Source organism: Populus alba, chromosome 19 (genome assembly GCF_005239225.2).
Source record: "Populus alba chromosome 19, ASM523922v2, whole genome shotgun sequence".
NCBI classification, from domain to species: domain Eukaryota; kingdom Viridiplantae; phylum Streptophyta; class Magnoliopsida; order Malpighiales; family Salicaceae; genus Populus; species Populus alba.
In genome coordinates this window covers 13,951,933-13,970,555 of record NC_133302.1, presented here as the reverse complement: position 1 = coordinate 13,970,555, position 18,623 = coordinate 13,951,933, and the positions used below count along the sequence as shown (strand labels likewise).

General features: G+C 33.6%; 1 long non-coding RNA gene across 1 annotated transcript; it reads right to left on the bottom strand.

Annotated features, from left to right (window-relative positions):
* Positions 1-4,517: 4,517 nt before the first annotated feature.
* Positions 4,518-16,177, bottom strand: LOC118028911 (uncharacterized). The gene is made up of 2 exons (XR_004684117.2): positions 15,621-16,177; positions 4,518-5,165 (listed from the first exon to the last, which is right to left on the bottom strand). It is a non-coding gene; the product is annotated as an uncharacterized lncRNA (long non-coding RNA).
* Positions 16,178-18,623: the final 2,446 nt, after the last annotated feature.

Here is an 18,623-nt window from a genome sequence, read left to right as displayed (position 1 = left end):
AACTGCAGGAGAGTAATTGATTCCTAACCCATTGGAATGACTGTAAATGCTCTTGTATATATACACGTGATGTGATCAATAATATAATTCATTCTAGCAAATTCTATTCTCTCTTTTCAATTTACATTTTTACCCTTCAAGCAAACCCTAGCACCATGAGAGGAACAAGCGACATCAGCGAAGACCACCTTAGTTCTAGGAGGGGTGGAGGCTCTAGAAGGAGCAAGGGGATCCTGCAGGACAGGCGATCTACTACGAGACAAAGACCTTGGTGCATGCGAAGTGGACGAAGAGCGGGAAGAGTGAAATTTGTAATCTTGCTAAGCAAACCGTAAAATCAAAGACTTTTTCTTGGATATGAGTCACTTCTTTTAATGTTTCCTCATCTAGAAAATTATCATAATTGACAATCATGTCATTTTTTGCTTTGAACTAAACTTCCTTGCCATGAAGATATTTATGGTGTCTAATCTAGGTTATATAACAACAATTTGTATTGAATGATGGATAAAAAATTTATCCGTAGGTTGTTCAACCATCATTTGGTTTTGCAATAAGTAATTTTTTATTATTATTAGGATTACTTTCTTAGTTTCTTTGATAGCACTATCCCCTTCTTAATGAACACTTGAAATTGCTTTATTTTCCTATCATTTAGCCATTACTCTCTCAGGCCAATATTGTATTGCTTATTTCCTTTGTTGAAATTCTTTAGTTTTTGGCCAAACATGTTGGGCAATTTTATCTTATTGATGTTATTAGTCAATTTCTAGTTTGTTCTAGGCATTAGGTCTAACTTTCACTTTCTAAGTATGTGATTGCTTGCCTTTTATAAATTTATTTATTATCTTAGTGATAGTATGCCTAATTTCCTAAAGATTTCTTTAAAAATATGTTTGTTAAGTTTTTCGATGTCTAAAGAAACTCATTTAGTAGATGAAATGAGTACAAACCTTCTCCACTCTTTTATCTAAGGTCATTTAATGCAATGTTATCTAATTTTTAGTAGGAACTGATTGTTACGTAACACTGCTAGTTTATGATGGATTGGGCTCAATCCTATATAACATAAATCAAGGATGATATTGTGTACCTCATGTTAATAGTTTGAAAGATTCCTGATGTAGTTTGTTATTGACCACATGACTGATCTTCTTTGTATCCAAATCTTGTTTTTTTTTTAGTAAGGTGTATGGTTTTGCTTCATTTTTCATTACCAACATGATTAGGTATTATATTATTCTAATCTAGGTTTTGGACAACTGTCCTTGTTTCCTTCTCTTTCTAGGTCTAAGAGATTTTGCTGGTTTGTAACTGAATCATCACCTTCACTACTAGGTTTGTGTGATTTCTATTATGGATGATATTTATACCACTCAATGTCAATTGATCTTGCGCTAAAAATCATGGCTTATCACTGAGTTGTGATTTTTTCAACTCTGCCTCCCTAAGTCTTCCTTTTTAGAAAAAAAAAATAGTTTGATAGGTATGACATTTGTAAACCTTATAGAAAGGTTTTTTTTTTTTTTAAAAAAAACAAAAACGTCTATTGTTAACTCCTTGGATTTGTCAAGATCAATGTACCTTTTTCTAGTGATAACATTTGTTACCATTTTTAGCCTTTACCATGGTTGATTAAAAATTATTATTTGTAATTAATCTTTATCAAAGATTCCTTGATTTTGGAGTAGCCATTACTATTATCACTTTAAAGAATTGGTTATTATCCACTTTCATGTTTTTTTTTTTTTTCCTTTCTAGAAAGTGAATACGAGTAGACTCTAATACCTTCTAAATCTATATTTTAAAGACAACACAATTGTTAATGCCATATCTTTACGAGTCATGCTACTTATAGTACTTAATTCCTTTAATCTAATCATTTGTAGGAATTGTATTGTTGCCAAAAAGCTTGATTTTCCCTTAACGTATTAAATGGTAAAAAAAAATCAACTCTTTTAATGTCATAAGTGTACTATTTCTTTTTTGACCACTTTCGTAACTTTTGTATCTTTATTATAAGATCTGTTAGCCTTTTTAGGCTTATTTAATGCAATAATATTAAACAATATTCTCAGTCTAAGCTTCATGGTTGATATGAGTTGCTATTAGATTTCTTCGAACTCTTTATTAGAGTTTGAGTCAATTATTAAATATGTGATTACAATGTCATTCAGATAGTTAATTGGATATATGACTCTTAATGACTTTTTTTTGCTCATTTTTACTAACATCTTTTCATATCAAACAACATTATTTGTAACGGTACAGATATCCAAGTACTTGGTTCCTATAACATTTTTCTTGATATTCCATTGCATTCTTTTTAGAATGAGTTTAATGTACCCTTGCTTTGTTATAACTATAATGCTATTGGTTTTTACATCTAATATCAAATAACATAACTTTATATAGACTTTCATATATCCTAAATTATCTTGGCTATGTTAGACAATGTCACCTCTAGTTTTGTTTTATAGAAGTACTTGTGAAAACGAACCTCAATTTCTTTTCAACTATTGATTGTTGGGAGACAAGATAAAATGATACGGTTCAGCCCTGTGTTATAACCCAAGTAAGGTTAGATTCGGATTTTGGCGTAAAAAGCGCAACAATCCAGGTTTACGGCAACAATCATAATTCTCAATCCGACTGTAGGATTGGGCTAATATTTTATATGGACTCTTCAGACATGTTTTACTACCTTGGGTTAAAACTTCAGGTTCATTGGACTTTGGTAAGGCATCCAAACACGGGTCAATAGAGGCTATAACGAATTCTGTTATTTACTTCCATTTGACTTGTGGACTTTCTATTTGGGTAGGATTCTTTTCCTACAAGGATGTGGTAGTTGGTTTTGGGAATTTCCTAGTTCCATAAGGATCTTTAATGAGCTACAATATAATCTACAAGTGTGGCAATGATTCATTAATGTTTCAGAATCCTTTTCTTATAAGGATTCCTTATTCATCCTAGCTACACAAGGAAAGAAGGGCTGGTGGTATTTAATGACAGATTAGTTATTTTTATTAATTTCTTTGATGTTTGGGCTTAATTAAAACTTTGTTTCGAGATAGGGTCCAAGGCTTGTTTGGATCAGGTTATGGGCTTTTTAGTTTACGGTTTTGAGCTAGTTTTGAGTGGACCTCATATAAGTCCACATAAGAGTCCATTAGGGTTAATTTTTCAAGAACTATTGAAACTCATGTAAGCCAAAATTTCAGCAATTTTGATGAATATTATTCTGAATATTTCAGTTTTAACGTGTGGGAGTGATTCTTGCATTCTTCAGTTCTTGAATGAACTGAATCTGACTTATCAAAGATTAATTGGCTTCGTGGCGTCATTCTACTCATTCCACTAGTGTTGGTGCCTTGGGGCAGGTTTCCATTGTGTCACACTCTTATCAGACCTCTTTTAGCTTTCCGGGATCAGATCTCAATCTTGATTTTAGGTTGCATGACCATGTGATCACGAGGTTTGCATCAGTTGGTATCAGAGCTAGGCTTCGAAACAAGGTCATATCATTTTGTTATTTTTTAGTGTTCCCTTAAGTTTTTCAGTGTTTACGTCCATCTTCTTGTTCTTCGTGTCTGTGTCATCTAAGGAAAAAAAAAGTTTATATTTCATCTTGTTACTATCTCTAATCATATCAGTATATTAAAAAAAAAAAAGAGTTAAAGAGGGATTAGTTGAAATTTGAATGATCATTCAATTTTTGCTGTATAATCATAACTCTTGATGAACCATAACAAACCACCTCATAATCAATTTAAACTTCATATTCAGTAAACTTCATATTCAATATATTGGGGGTGAGATCACATCATATGTCAAATTTGGACTTATTCTGATATTTTTTGCTTGAGGTTTCAATTCGAGGTTCAATTCTGCCGCATAAACACTACTCTTAGTGAAACATAAGCAAACCACCTTAGAATCAATTGAAACTTCATATTCTTTGTATTAGGGATTAGATCACACCACATATTAAATTTGGGCTTATTTTGATATTGGCTTCTAGAGGTTTTAATTGGAGGTTCAATTCTGTCGCAAACTGATCATACAAAGGGTTTTGGTACCTAGACATAATATAACGCCCTATAAAGTTTGATTTGTTGTTTGTTTAGTATCATAATACTATATATTAAATTCAAGGTCATTTGGATTAGGGGTGATCATTTTCGGTTCGGTTCGGTTTTTATCCAAAAAAGTAACCAAAAAAAAATAATTTTAAATTGAAAAATTCAAACCAGAACCGAACCGAAACCGGTTCAAACCGACCGGTTTCGGTTCGGTTTGGTTCGGTTAATTTGACATAAAAACCGGAAAACCTGAATTTTTTATTTGGGCTATTTTTTGGACTATTTTGAGCTTGTTTTGGGCTTTCTAATATAGGCTTATAATTGATATAAATATATCTTATTTTGTTAAGAGATTCTATAATATATTTAATTTTTTATCACTAAATATTCATTTATATTAAATTTCATTTATATCAAATTATTAGTGCCGTGTTGAAAATTAATTAAATTTTTTTTTTCTAATATTTGTGTTTTGGATCCTCCTGCATCAAAATTTAAATAACAAACACACCAAATTAAAATCTAATTTACAACATTTTTAATTTTTATGATGAGCTCCCGATAAAACTTCCATCTCCACGTTGAATTCCAGCCCACCTTGGCACCTTGTCAACATCGTTTGATGGCAATCAGTTGTCCAGTAGGAAGCATCCCTTTATAAACCTGTACACAAAAATGTTGAAAGATTCAAGTATTGTGTGCTGAAAAAACAAATGAACATTCTCGATTTAGTCAGCACATTCTACAAGTTAACATAGTCATAACAGGTTTAAATTCAACAAATAACATTGCATCCAGCCCAGATAACTACAATTTGATAGTTTACTTTCAAATGCACATTCTCAAGGCTTGGTATTCCATTTCAGCTCAGAAGTTTGATAGTTTGAAGGCAAATTGCAACCAGCAACACCCACAATCATTGTTTATGCAAATGAAACCACCATTGCAGGATAGGAAAAGAGGGAGAGACTTATCATTCTGTAACCCCTAGATCCAATATGATTGGCTTCCGAGAAATTATTGGTGCTCTTCGTAATCTCATCGAAAGAGAAGCGTCTAGCTCCCCTCAACTGAGGAGCCCTATGATTAGTACTTAAAAGTGCATGTTTATCAAGGTTTTATATCATCATTTTGCACTTGAAGTATCAATAACTCCTTAACGAAAGCATGTTTTATAATAACAAGTTTGATATTATAAGATACCTTAATTTATGGTAAATGCTCATTTTAAATGCAGGACTATCACATAAATAAAAGGATTGATTGATGAGTTTAAGCATTGAAAGTTAAAGGACAAAGAGATGGCCAAACTTAGAAAAGAGATGTCGATGCAGTCCAAACCGGAACATTGCTCGGTAATTGGATCATATCTGGAGCTCTAGATCTCGGATTTAGGTCCATTTTATATGGATGGAAAGGTAAACCATAGGCCTACAACTTTCATTTGTACACCAAGATCTAAGAAGGCCGTTTTCAAGTCCAAATTATAGGAACAACGAAGAAGTCCGAAGCTGTCCTGCAGCCCAGACACTATTTAGTGTTCAGCCCATATCTTGAGTTCTAGAAGTCCAAATGACCTCATCTTTTTTTTGTTGGAAAGCCGAGAAAATTTCCTAGAACATTCCTGAGGATTTTGGGCAAATTATGATGTTAGAAATGACGTCATGTTCAGACAAGAAGATAAGGATTGTTATCAAGTCAAGATGTGGCCACCCACTCATCAATTAGTCAACAAATCAATAGTTCTAAATTTTGGCCTATAAAAGGAGGCACTTACCATGTATTGAGGCATCTTGGTTTCCAGATCAAGATCATGCTCTTGCTTTCTCTCTTTGTATTGCTTATGTCTTGCTTTTATTAATATGAAGTTTATGCACTTCATTTCCTTTTCTTTACTTAGTTAACCTCTTTCTCATTTATGTTCTTATATTGTTCATTTATGTTTCTTTCTTTCATTATGTTCAGCTAAGTTAATTATGTCAAGGTGAAAAGGGTACACTAATGGTGTAAGAATAAGTATAATATAAACTTAACATGGACCTTAACGTTGGATACTAACATGTTTTATATTTGTTATCTTGTTCACTTTTAATACTTTGCTTGTTAAATGGTTAATCTAGATTTATGTTGTATAACACTTGGTACAACAAATACTTGGTACTTTCATAGCCCATACTGTATGGTATAACCGACACCTGAGCTATGAAAGGGACTTGATTTGTTGTTAACATAAGTTATAATCATGAATGTCTGCCAACATTTACAAGTATTAGCTTTATTCGAATAAGATAACTAATGTAATCATGTTAACAATTTATAATCTGATTGGAACCTCCTTTATGTGTGGTTTTCAATTGAGTAATAAGAGTTTATACTATACTTGTTTGAAGTACCATTAGTGGATCCTCGAACCTTGACATTTATTTTTATCGTTGTTTAATCCTTACATTAATCTTCCAACTCAAAGTTCTCATTAATTTCTTCCTTCTCTTCTTTATTATTATTATTATTATTATTATTATTATTATTTGTTCATAAACTCAGTATATAGGCTGGAAACCTGTGACCCGATCTTTTAGATCATTCTCAGGTATAACAACGCCACGTACTGAGCATTATTATTATTATTATTATTATTACTACTACTACTATTGTTATTATTATCGTTATTATTGTTATTGTTGTTGTTGTTGTTGTTGTTGTTATTTATAACTTATACAATTAACCTCTCTGTGGTTCGACCCCGGTCTTGCCGGGTTATTTATTACTTCGACACTCTTGCACTTGGGAGAAGACATCAAGCTTTTGGTCGTGTCAAGTTTCTGGCGCCGTTGCCGGGGAGGTAAATTCTTGTATAAATTATAATATTTATTTTATTTTTTCTTTTCACTTTTCATTTTATTTAACTTTTGTTTCTTTTGTTTTCTTTTGTTTCTTTTTCTTCTCTTTTCTTTTCTTCCTTTTATTCTCTTCTTACACGTGCATGAGAGTTTGGTCACGTACATTAAGTGGTAGACTTTGTAGGGTATCCTCATCATTTTCAGAAAATATGGCCGAAGAAGATAATCAATCGCTTCATAATGAGAATAATGAGAATAACCGTATGAGAACACTTAGAGACCATATGAATCCCACAAGAACAAGTGCACCCTCATGCATAGTTTTCCCTCCTGATGCATCTCATTTTAATTTTAAGCCAGGCATTATTCAACTCCTACCTTCTTTTCATGGTTTAGACCTAGAAAATCCATACTTGCATTTAAGGGAATTTGAGGAGGTCTGTAATACCTATAATGACTCAAATTGTAGCATGAACACCATTAGATTAAAGCTTTTTCCTTTTTCATTAAAAGATAAAGCTAAAACATGGCTACAAAATTTGAGACCTGGATCCATTCGTGATTGGGATGAAATGCAACAACAATTTTTAAAGAAGTTTTTTTCGTCTCACAGAACAAACTCTTTCAAAAGACAAATCATCACTTTCACTCAAAAACCAGGAGAAACATTTTACCAATGTTGGGATAGGTATCGAGATTTGCTTAATACTTGCCCTCATCATGGTTTTGAAACATGGAGATTGGTTTCACATTTTTATGAAGGTTTAACACCTAGAGATAGGCAAATGGTTGAATTGATGTGCAATGGAACTTTTGAAGACAAAGACCCTAATAAAGCAATGGAGTACCTAGACTTGTTAGCCGAAAATGCTCAAAATTGGGACACCATAGGTACTTATGAGGCACCAAATAAAACTCAATCTCATACATCTAGTGGAGGTATGCATAACCTTAGGGAAGATCATGACCTTCAAGCGAAGTTTGCATCTTTAGCTAGAAAAGTCGAAGCACTTGAATTGAAAAAGAATGGTCAATTAAAATCTGTTCAAGACATTGTGTGTCAAATCTATGAAACCAAGGAACACTCAACAATTGATTGTCCAACTTTGCCTTCTTTCAAGGAATGCCTCCATGAACAAGCCCATGCTTTAAACAGTTTCCAAAGACCCAACCATAACCCATACTCGCAAACATACAATCCTGGTTGGAGAAATCACCCAAATTTCAGTTGGAAGAGTGAAAACAATAATGCACAAACTTCACAGCCATCGTTTCAAGCACACCATAATTTTCAAAATTCTCATGGATATGCACCTCCTTATGCTCCACCTCCTAGAAGAAATCTTAAGGAAACATTGCATGCATTCATTGAAAAGCAGGAGACAATCAACACTCAACTTGCTAAAAGCATGACCGATTTTAAAGATGCTCTTGCAAAATTAACATCTGCTCTCAGTTTCCAAGAGAAAGGTAAGTTTCCTTCTCAACCACAACAAAATCCAAAGGGGCAATACAATGCAAATGCAAGTAGTTCTGGAAGCCAACACATGGATCAAGTCAAATCAGTCATCACTCTTCGTAGTGGTAAGGTTATTGAAAAACCTATTCTTGAACCTTGTGAGAAAGATGATGAGTCTATCTCTGAGGGTAAGGAAGGGGTTGAACCTGAACATTGCAAAGAAAAGGCTAATTCCCCGCTAGCACTTCCATTTCCTCATGCCATGACCAAACAAAGGAAAGTCAATCACAACTCTGAAATCTTTGAAATTTTCAAACAGGTAAGGATCAATATACCTTTGTTGGATGCTATTAAATAGGTACCTTCCTATGCTAAATTTTTGAAAGATCTGTGTACTGTGAAGAGAAAACTGAATGTGAAAAAGAAAGCCTTTTTAGCCGAACAAGTAAGTGCCATTCTTCAGAACAATAATGCTTTGAAATATAAAGACCCTGGTTGTCCTACAATTTCTTGCTTTATTGGAGAACATAAAATTGAAAGAGCCTTACTTGATCTTGGAGCTAGTGTGAATTTACTTCCATATTCAGTTTTTCAAAGTCTGAATCTAGGTGAGTTAAAACCAACTTCTGTAACTCTTTTACTCGCCGATAGATCTGTAAAAGTGCCTAGAGGAATAATCGAAGATGTGTTAGTACAAGTCGATAAATTCATTTATCCTGTGGATTTTATTGTCTTGGACACGCAACCTGTTGAAGCATGTAATTCATTTCCTATTATTTTAGGACGTCCGTTTCTTGCAACTTCTAATGCATTGATTAATTGTAGGAATGGACTCATGAAGTTATCTTTTGGAAACATGACATTGGAGATGAATATTTTCAACATTTGCAAGCAACCTGAAGATGATAATGATTTACAAGAAGTAGATCTTATTGAAGAATTAGTTCATGATCAACTTGAATCTACTTTGAGTAAAATTGAGTTGGATGAATCTGAAGATTTGCAAATGATTTATTCTCAGGAAGAAATCACAGATGAAAAAGGCACAAAAAATATTGATGCTGATCTTGTGTCAAAAGTGACAACAGATTTGACATTTGACATCCCACCAATCAATGATTACTTTCCTGAAGAATCCTTACTTTCTCTCAGTTTAATGCCTTGGTTTGCTAAAAATATCAATTTTCTTGCAACAGGAGATTTGCCAGCTCACTGGAGTACCGAAGACAAAGGAAAGTTTTTGAACGAAGTGAAGAACTTTTACTTAGATGACCCTTACTTATTCAAAAATTATCCTGATCAAATATTTCAAAAATGCATTCCCGACAATGAGGTAAGTAATGTCATTAAACTTTGTCATTCTGAGGCATGTGAGAGTCATTTCTCGTCAAAAAGGATGATTGCAAAAATCTTACAATCTGGATTCTATTGGCCCACCATGTTCAAGGACACACATGCATTCTGCAAAACTTGTGAAAATTGTCAAAAAGTTGATATGGGTCAAAAAGTTTTGCTTTATAATTCTCGACTCCATTTATTTCCTGAAAAAATAAGATCACAATGGAGCGGTCCATTTATTTTGAAACATGTGTATCCTTATAGGGCCTTTGATATTGAGAATCCAAAGAATGACAATGTTTTGAAGGTAAATAGACATCGTTTGAAAGCTTACTTTGATGAGTTTCCTAGTGAAAATGACTCCATTGGTTTGAATGATCTTGTAGATAAAGGTTGATTATTTTGTTTTTCTCACATTTTTTTTTGTGTTCCTTTTTGGTGTGACTTTTGTTTTGCTAGTCTCTCTCACCCCGGTCAAATGGCGGATAACGGTACTCCGTGACATAAGTCAGTTCTTTCAGTTTCCCAAATAACTGATATCTGTATATATTTGTACAATTCTAAGCTTTTTTTCCCTTCTTTGAATCTCTTCTCTAATTCTCTTTTAAAAATAGACACCACTCTTGAAAAGTTGAAAAGGTATTTTCCCGCTCTACCTCAGAATGCAATTACAAAAATTTACCGTGCTAGGTGTGCAAGATTGAGGTTGTTAATGAATTATGGAATTCCTGAGGATATTCGCTGGCTAATTGAAGCAAAGGTCCGCTTATCAGGTGAGTCCTCCAATTCTTTCATTTCACACATGCCTGGAACAGGTACAAGCACTTTTGCAAAGAAACGTCGTGCAAAACGACTGAAAGTCTGTCACAGATGTGCCAGATGGACTTGCAATGCAACATGTCGTTTTTTAGGAATGGTATCTGTAAACCGTGAAGATAAGATACAATTCATTAAGGATGGCCTGAGTAAGGGGTCTTTAGATAATCTTTTGTTGACCCTTGAGACGCATCCTAGTGGAGATGTGCATCGTGTAATTCATGATTTATGGCCACAATTCCATAAAGAACATGATCAACTTAGTCTTGGGAATCTGACTAAAAAAGACCCTGTTTGCCAGTTTTTAAGAAAACTGGATAAGAAAGCCTATCCCCGACCCATAGAGGGTGTTTAAGCCGTTCTTGGACGTAAAACCAAGGGAAGATGTGAGCCATAATCACAACTACCTGTACATACATGCTTTTTCAAAATAAATAATTAATAAAGAGAGAGAGTGTGTGAGACTACAACTAGCCTACATATAGGTGGTATGATTGCATTTTCAATTTTTCATCTATAAATTCTTCTCTTCCTTCCCTTCATTTCTACTCATCCCATACATTCATCAAATATAGAAGTGTGTAGAAATGGCAGGTTCCTCAAGTCATAACATAAGAAATATTTGTGTTTTCGGTGGATCCAGTCCTGGGAAAGAAAAAGAGTTTTTAGAATCAGCAAATCATCTTGGTCAGGTACTAGCTGAGAGAAAGATTCATTTAGTGTATGAGGGAGGCAGCCTTGGGTTAATATGAGGTGTGTCAATGGCTGCATTTTTAGGAGGCAGTCAAGTTTTGGGGGTTGTCCCCAAAGCTTTAGCAAATGGGGACATCATTGGAAAAACAATTGGAGAGGAACTACAAGTCCCAACAATGTCTGACCGACTGAATACCATGTTTAACCATGCTGATGCCTTCATTGCCTTACCAGGTGGTCTGGGCACATTGGAAGAGATCTTTCATATTTCATCTTGGGCCCAATTGCACATTCACCATAAACCTATAGGTTTGTTAAATGTTAATGGTTTTTATGATAAGTTGTTGTCTTTCCTTGATCAAGCTGTGGAACAAGAATTTCTAACATCTTCGGCACGACAAATCATAATCTCTGCTGCTACTGCTGAACAATTGATTGACCAACTACAATCTTTCATCCCTGTCATTGATCCTTGCATGAGTCGCCTAAATTGGTCAACTAAGGAAAGCCGTAAAAAGCTTAGATTAGATTTGAGCCTTCATCTGTGAAACCTTGTGTCTTTTGGTTTTATTAATAGCATAGTATTTTGTTTTGTTACTTCTTATATTTGTTTAAGTGTGTTTCAGGTTTATCATTGTTCGTTGTTTCAGGTGATGTCTTCTATACTCTATCTTTCTACCTTAGGACATTAAGGACAATGTCTCGTTTTGGTTGGGGGGAGAGGGTAGTAGTTAAAAAAAAAAAAAACTAACTTACTAACTGTAGTTGCTATTATTAAAACCATTTGACAAAATTGTTATTAGGATGGCAGAGTATAGAATCAATTTTATTGACTCTAGAGACGCATCTTAGTAAGTTTCATTACCAAGGTCTATCATAATACTTCTTGAAATATTCAGGTTTACAAACTCTCACATTGTTATCACTTGATTCTGCTCATATACTCATTTAACAAGTATTATTAAACCTTCATTTTCACACACACACTTTAACATATGATTGTGGGTTGCACATTGGATTATTACATTAATTATGTTCTTTTGTTGAAGGTAACAACTAAGGGAAAAGGATAGTATATAATTTGCAAAAAAAAAAAAAAAAAAAAGAAAAAAAAAGATAGTATTGATGATAATAAAAACGTGGATAAGTTTGGTTTCGTAGCCTCCCTAACCTAAGCAATTAAGCCCGAAGGGGTGTTTTAACACCTAATACCCTAAAGTCAACTGACTTAGGAGCTATTGGCCCAAAGCTTGCTACATGGGTTGAGGAGAAAAGCTTAAGGGAATCAAACATTGCACTATCTACGTATCAGTATCTGCAACCCGAGTTACTAAGCTCGTAGGGGTGTCTCAACACCTAATGCCCTAAGACCAACTGGTCTGGGAGTCATTAGCCGAAAACTCGTTACATGGGTTAAAGATACATTATGTTTTAAGTTGTATGTGCATATAAATAAATAAATAAATAAAAGAGAAAAGAAAAGAAAAGAAAAAAGAAAAAAAAAAGAGAGAGAGAGAGAAATAATAATCTCAACCCAAAGAAGTTTACCTTAAACATTTGAACATAATATTGTTTTCTTCCAACAAAAGCCCCATCATCTATGTTTTCATATATTGAGCACATAAAAAGAAGGTTTATTAATATCTTGTTTAAAAAGTATGAAGCAGGAATATAAATTTAATGAGAGTTTGTTTATCTGGATAGATTAATAGAAGTTGAATGATGAATGCCTTGCTTTGTGGAACTTGCAAATTGTTTCTCTATTTTAATGCTTTTGATTACTAGGGACTAGTAATAAGCTGGTTGGGGGGTGTGATTAGTACTTAAAAGTGCATGTTTATCAAGGTTTTATATCATCATTTTGCACTTGAAGTATCAATAACTCCTTAACGAAAGCATGTTTTATAATAACAAGTTTGATATTATAAGATACCTTAATTTATGGTAAATGCTCATTTTAAATGCAGGACTATCACATAAATAAAAGGATTGATTGATGAGTTTAAGCATTGAAAGTTAAAGGACAAAGAGATGGCCAAACTTAGAAAAGAGATGTCGGTGCAGTCCAAACCGGAACATTGCTCGGTAATTGGATCATATCTGGAGCTCTAGATCTCGGATTTAGGTCCATTTTATATGGATGGAAAGGTAAAACATAGGCCTACAATTGTCATTTGGACACCAAGATCTAAGAAGGCCGTTTTCAAGTCCAAATTATAGGAACAACGAAGAAGTCCGAAGCTGTCCTGCAGCCCAGACACTATTTAGTGTTCAGCCTATATCTTGAGTTCTAGAAGTCCAAATGACCTCATCTTTTTTTTGTTGGAAAGCTGAGACAATTTCCTAGAACATTCCTGACGATTCTGGGCAAATTATGATGTTATAAATGACGTCATGTTCAGACAAGAAGATAAGGATTGTTATCAAGTCAAGATGTGGCCACCCACTCATCAATTAGTCAACAAATCAATAGTTCCAAATTTTAGCCTATAAAAGGAGGCACTTACCATGTATTGAGGCATCTTGGTTTCCAGATCAAGATCATGCTCTTGCTTTCTCTCTTTGTATTGCTTATGTCTTGCTTTTATTAATATCAAGTTTATGCACTTCATTTCCTTTTCTTTACTTAGTTAACCTCTTTCTCATTTATGTTCTTATATTGTTCATTTATGTTTCTTTCTTTCATTATGTTCAGCTAAGTTAATTATGTCAAGGTGAAAAGGGTACACTAATGGTGTAAGAATAAGTATAATATAAACTTAACATGGACCTTAACGTTGGATACTAACATGTTTTATATTTGTTATCTTGTTCACTTTTAATACTTTGCTTGTTAAATGGTTAATCTAGATTTATGTTGTATAACACTTGGTACAACAAATACTTGGTACTTTCATAGTCCATACTGTATGGTATAACCGACATCTGAGCTATGAAAGAGACTTGATTTGTTGTTAACATAAGTTATAATCATGAATGTCTGCCAACATTTACAAGTATTAGCTTTATTCGAATAAGATGACTAATGTAATCATGTTAACAATTTATAATCTGATTGGAACCTCCTTTATGTGTGGTTTTCAATTGAGTAATAAGAGTTTATACTATACTTGTTTGAAGTACCATTAGTGGATCCTCTAACCTTGACATTTATTTTTATCGTTGTTTAATCCTTACATTAATCTTCCAACTCAAAGTTCTCATTAATTTCTTCCTTCTCTTCTTTATTATTATTATTATTATTATTATTATTATTATTATTATTATTATTATTATTATTATTATTATTTGTTCATAAACTCAGTATATAGGCTGGAAACCTGTGACCCGATCTTTTAGATCATTCTCAGGTATAACAACGCCACGTACTGAGCATTATTATTATTATTACTACTACTACTACTACTACTACTATTGTTATTATTATCGTTATTGTTATTGTTGTTGTTGTTGTTGTTGTTGTTGTTGTTGCGTTGTTATTTATAATTTATACAATTAACCTCTCTGTGGTTCGACCCCGGTCTTGCCGGGTTATTTATTACTTCGACATTCCTGCACTTGGGAGAAGACATCAAGCTTTTGGTCGTGTCACCCTGCCACACAATTGCAACAAGTTTTCCATGACAATCTTACAAGTTTGTATGCATGTAAAAATGGTATGAAAAGTTGAAAACAGTTCACTAATTATCCCTGTTAACTTCAGCAGATCATGTCCAGAAAAAAAAAAAAAAAGCAGAGTTTAAGTCAAGTTGTACAAGATATAATAGCATAACAATACTAATTATTCAAGTTCTACAAGCATAACAATATATTAACCTCTAATTGCACTCAATTATGAGAAATTTGCAAAAACATAATGCTATTGCTAGATAATTTCAACAAGCAAACGTGTGAAACACAATTCAAGAAATTAATAGTGAACTGTTTTCAACTTTTCATACTATTGAACTATGGCTCTTGGGTTAAGGAATCACAACGAATATAAACCATGTTTTTTTAATTGTATGTACATGCTTTCTTAGAATATATTCATGAAAATTAATTGTAAGTCTTTGCATAAATGTGGCAGAACAGGATAAATGTCGGAGACAGTGAATAATTTTGGCAACTGCATCAAAAAATCATGGTTTTTAATCGTAATCACAGCTTCATCATAAGTAATAAATATATTAGTTCTTTCATCAATGGCAACTGCATCAAAAAATCATCCCTGCACTAAATTTGAGCATATTTCTAGAATCCCAAATCAACCAAAATACCACTCTAAGCTCAAACTTCGATTTTTTTATAAGAATATAGACAATATACCACTTTAACAAATACACATCACAAAGCATATGTTTTTTTTTTATTAAAAAAAAGACAGATTTACAGAACAAAAAATCATACCTGGTGTGACAAGATTCAAGGTCGGGTAGGGTGTGAGAGAGGGAGGTGACTGGTTTGCTAGATCTGGAGGTTAGGTGTGGTCTGTGGTGTGTGTCATGCTTGTGTGGGAGACTAGGAGAGGGATATGACTGGTTTATACAGATTTGTAGAGTCAGGGACTCAAGAGAATGGAGATGAAGATTGATTATTTTTTATCTGGTTTGTGAGGGTTGAGAGGAGGCGGCTGGACGACTGGGAGTGTGAGAGATTATGAGATTGAGAGTTTGAGACTTGCGAAAGATCTGTGAATTTGAGATCTGTGAACTGAATCAGTGAATGAGTGAATTGTGAATTTGTGAGGGTTGAGAGGGGGCGGCTGGACGCGAAGTATGGGCGTGTGCTTGCTAGGGTTAATAATTTTTGTATTTATAATACCCCTAACTGAACCGGTTCGGTTCGTTTGGGGTTTGGTCGGTTTCAGGTTTCCTAAACCGAAACCGAACCGAACCAAACTTTTTTTTAAAAAAAAATAATCGGTTTAATCGGTTTGTTTTTTCAGTTCGGTTTTTCTGGTTATTGTTTTTTGATTTTTTCGGTTTTCTCGGTTTTTCGGTTTTTTTGCTCACCCCTAATTTGGATATCAGTTTCTTTAGGTTCCTGAATTGGTCTTGTTTTGTCGTAATGGGTCTATTTGGTGTATCTTCCAAAACTTGTTTTGTTTCTGTTGATTTCGTTCCTACCATTATACTATCATCATATTTTGATATTTGGCTGTTGTTTGAGTTATTTTCATCATTTTCACATTTGTTTGTTTTTTCGATAAGTTATGTTCCAAACAAAAGTCAGATTCGTAATCTCGAATCTAAATCAGAGTTCTTCATGTTATAAATTCTATTCTTTTTATCATCTTCTTTTTTGTTTCCTTATCTATGTCATGTATTCACCAATGGAGAGAGAACATAGGAGGATTATAGATCAACGATGTGAAAAACTAAACCATGGTTTCGGGGTTTTAGAACGAGAAGTTGATAAGTGTAGAAGATTATTCTATGATCTTCAAGCTTTATGGGAAAAAAAAGGTACAATGCCAAAAGGATGAAAGATGAAGGAGAGTCATTGTGGTTATCATTCAAAAGTTTGTACATAAGTGGTTAGTATGACATGCTTATTTGAAATTCTTGTCAGTCACTACTTCTATACAGTGTTGTTGGAGAAAGGTGCTAACAATAAAGGGATTTCGAAGGATTAAACAAGAGGCTACTAAAGTCGCTATTAATCCTATTCAAGATTCGAGGGCGAATCTTCTTAAAGAGGGAGGAATGATAGGTTCAGCCTTGTGTTACAACCCAAGTAAGGTTAGATTCGAATTTTGGCGTAAAAAGCGCAACAGTCCAGGTTTACGGCAACAGTCATAATTCTCAATTCGACCATTGGATCGGGCTAATATTTTATGTGGATTCTCCAGACATGTTTTACTACATTGGGTTAAAACTTCAGGTTCATCGGAGTTTGGTAAGGCATCCAAACACGGGTCAACATAGGCTGTACGAATTCTGTTATGTACTTCCATTTGACTTATGGACTTCTTATTTGGGTAGGATTCTTTACCTACAAGGATGTGGCAGCTGGTTTTGGAAATTTTCTAGTTCCTTAAGAATCTTTAATGAGTTGCAATATAATCTATAAGTGTGGCAATGATTCATTAATGTTTCAGAATCCTTTTCTTATAAGGATTCCTTATTCATCCTAGCTACACAAGGAAAGAAAGGGTGGTGGTATTTAATGATAGATTAGTTATTTTTATTAATTTCTTTCATGTTTGGGCTTAATTAAAACTTTGTTTCGAGCTAGGGTCCAAGCCTTATTTGGATCAGGTTATGGGCTTTTCAGTTTATGATTTTGAGCCAGTTTTGAGTGGGCCTCATATAAGTCTACATAAGGGGTCCATTAGGGTTAATTTTTCAAGAACTATTTAAACTCATGTAAGCCAAAATTTCAGCAGCTTTGATGAATATTATTCTGAATTTTTCAGTTTTAACGTGTGAGAGTGATTCTTGCATTCTTCAGTTCTTGAACGAACTGAATCTAACTTATCAAAGATTAACTGGCTTCGTGGCGTCATTATACTCATTCCATTAGTGTTGGTGCCTTGGGGCAAGTTTTCATTGTGTCACACTTTTATCAGACCTCTTTTGGCTTTCCGGGATCAAATCTCAATCTTGATTGTGAGTTGTGTGACCACGTGATCACGAGATTCGCATCAGAACTAGTGAAAGGTTGTTTTGGTTAATAATACATAACATAGTCTTTGCTTCATAGAAAGGAATTGTTGCACTATTGCTGCATTGATAAATGAATTTACTGATGTATTCCCTTATTAATTAGTTGTCTTTTTAAAATAACTATTTAAAATGAACTATTTTTATACCTATTAGAATTGGGTGTAACCTATCAACCCATTCAGGATATGGATGATTTTACACAGGCTTAATTGTTTATTCAGTTTCTAATGCAATCATATTATTCAATTACTTTACCCATATTTACCTAGTATCTTGCCTATGTTTTATATATAAAATACCTTGATATTCTTTATTTTATGGTTTGAAAGCACTTTGGATGTAAGATTAAAAAAGAAGTAAACTAGAGATAATTGACAAATTTAACCTCTAATTGATGTTTTGTGTAGAGCTTGAGATTTAAAGGTCAAAATGAAGTGATTCCAATGGCATTAGAAAGCTAACGTCCATACCTTTTTATACATATATGGAAAGAAAAATAAAAAGAAAAAAAGCATGGAAATCGTAGCCTTCAAAGAAAAATCTTGTATTTTTCCAGTATTAACCTTTGGACATTCCAACTTGAATATCTTGAGCTAGAGAAATCTAGTTGATGCAAACTCAATTGTTTTGGATTCCTGAATCGAAGACTATTAACCTACCATAAATCAGCATAAAAGAGCTCATATAAAAGAGATGATGTTTTTAAGATGACACATGAATTTTGCCAGCATACATGTTTTGT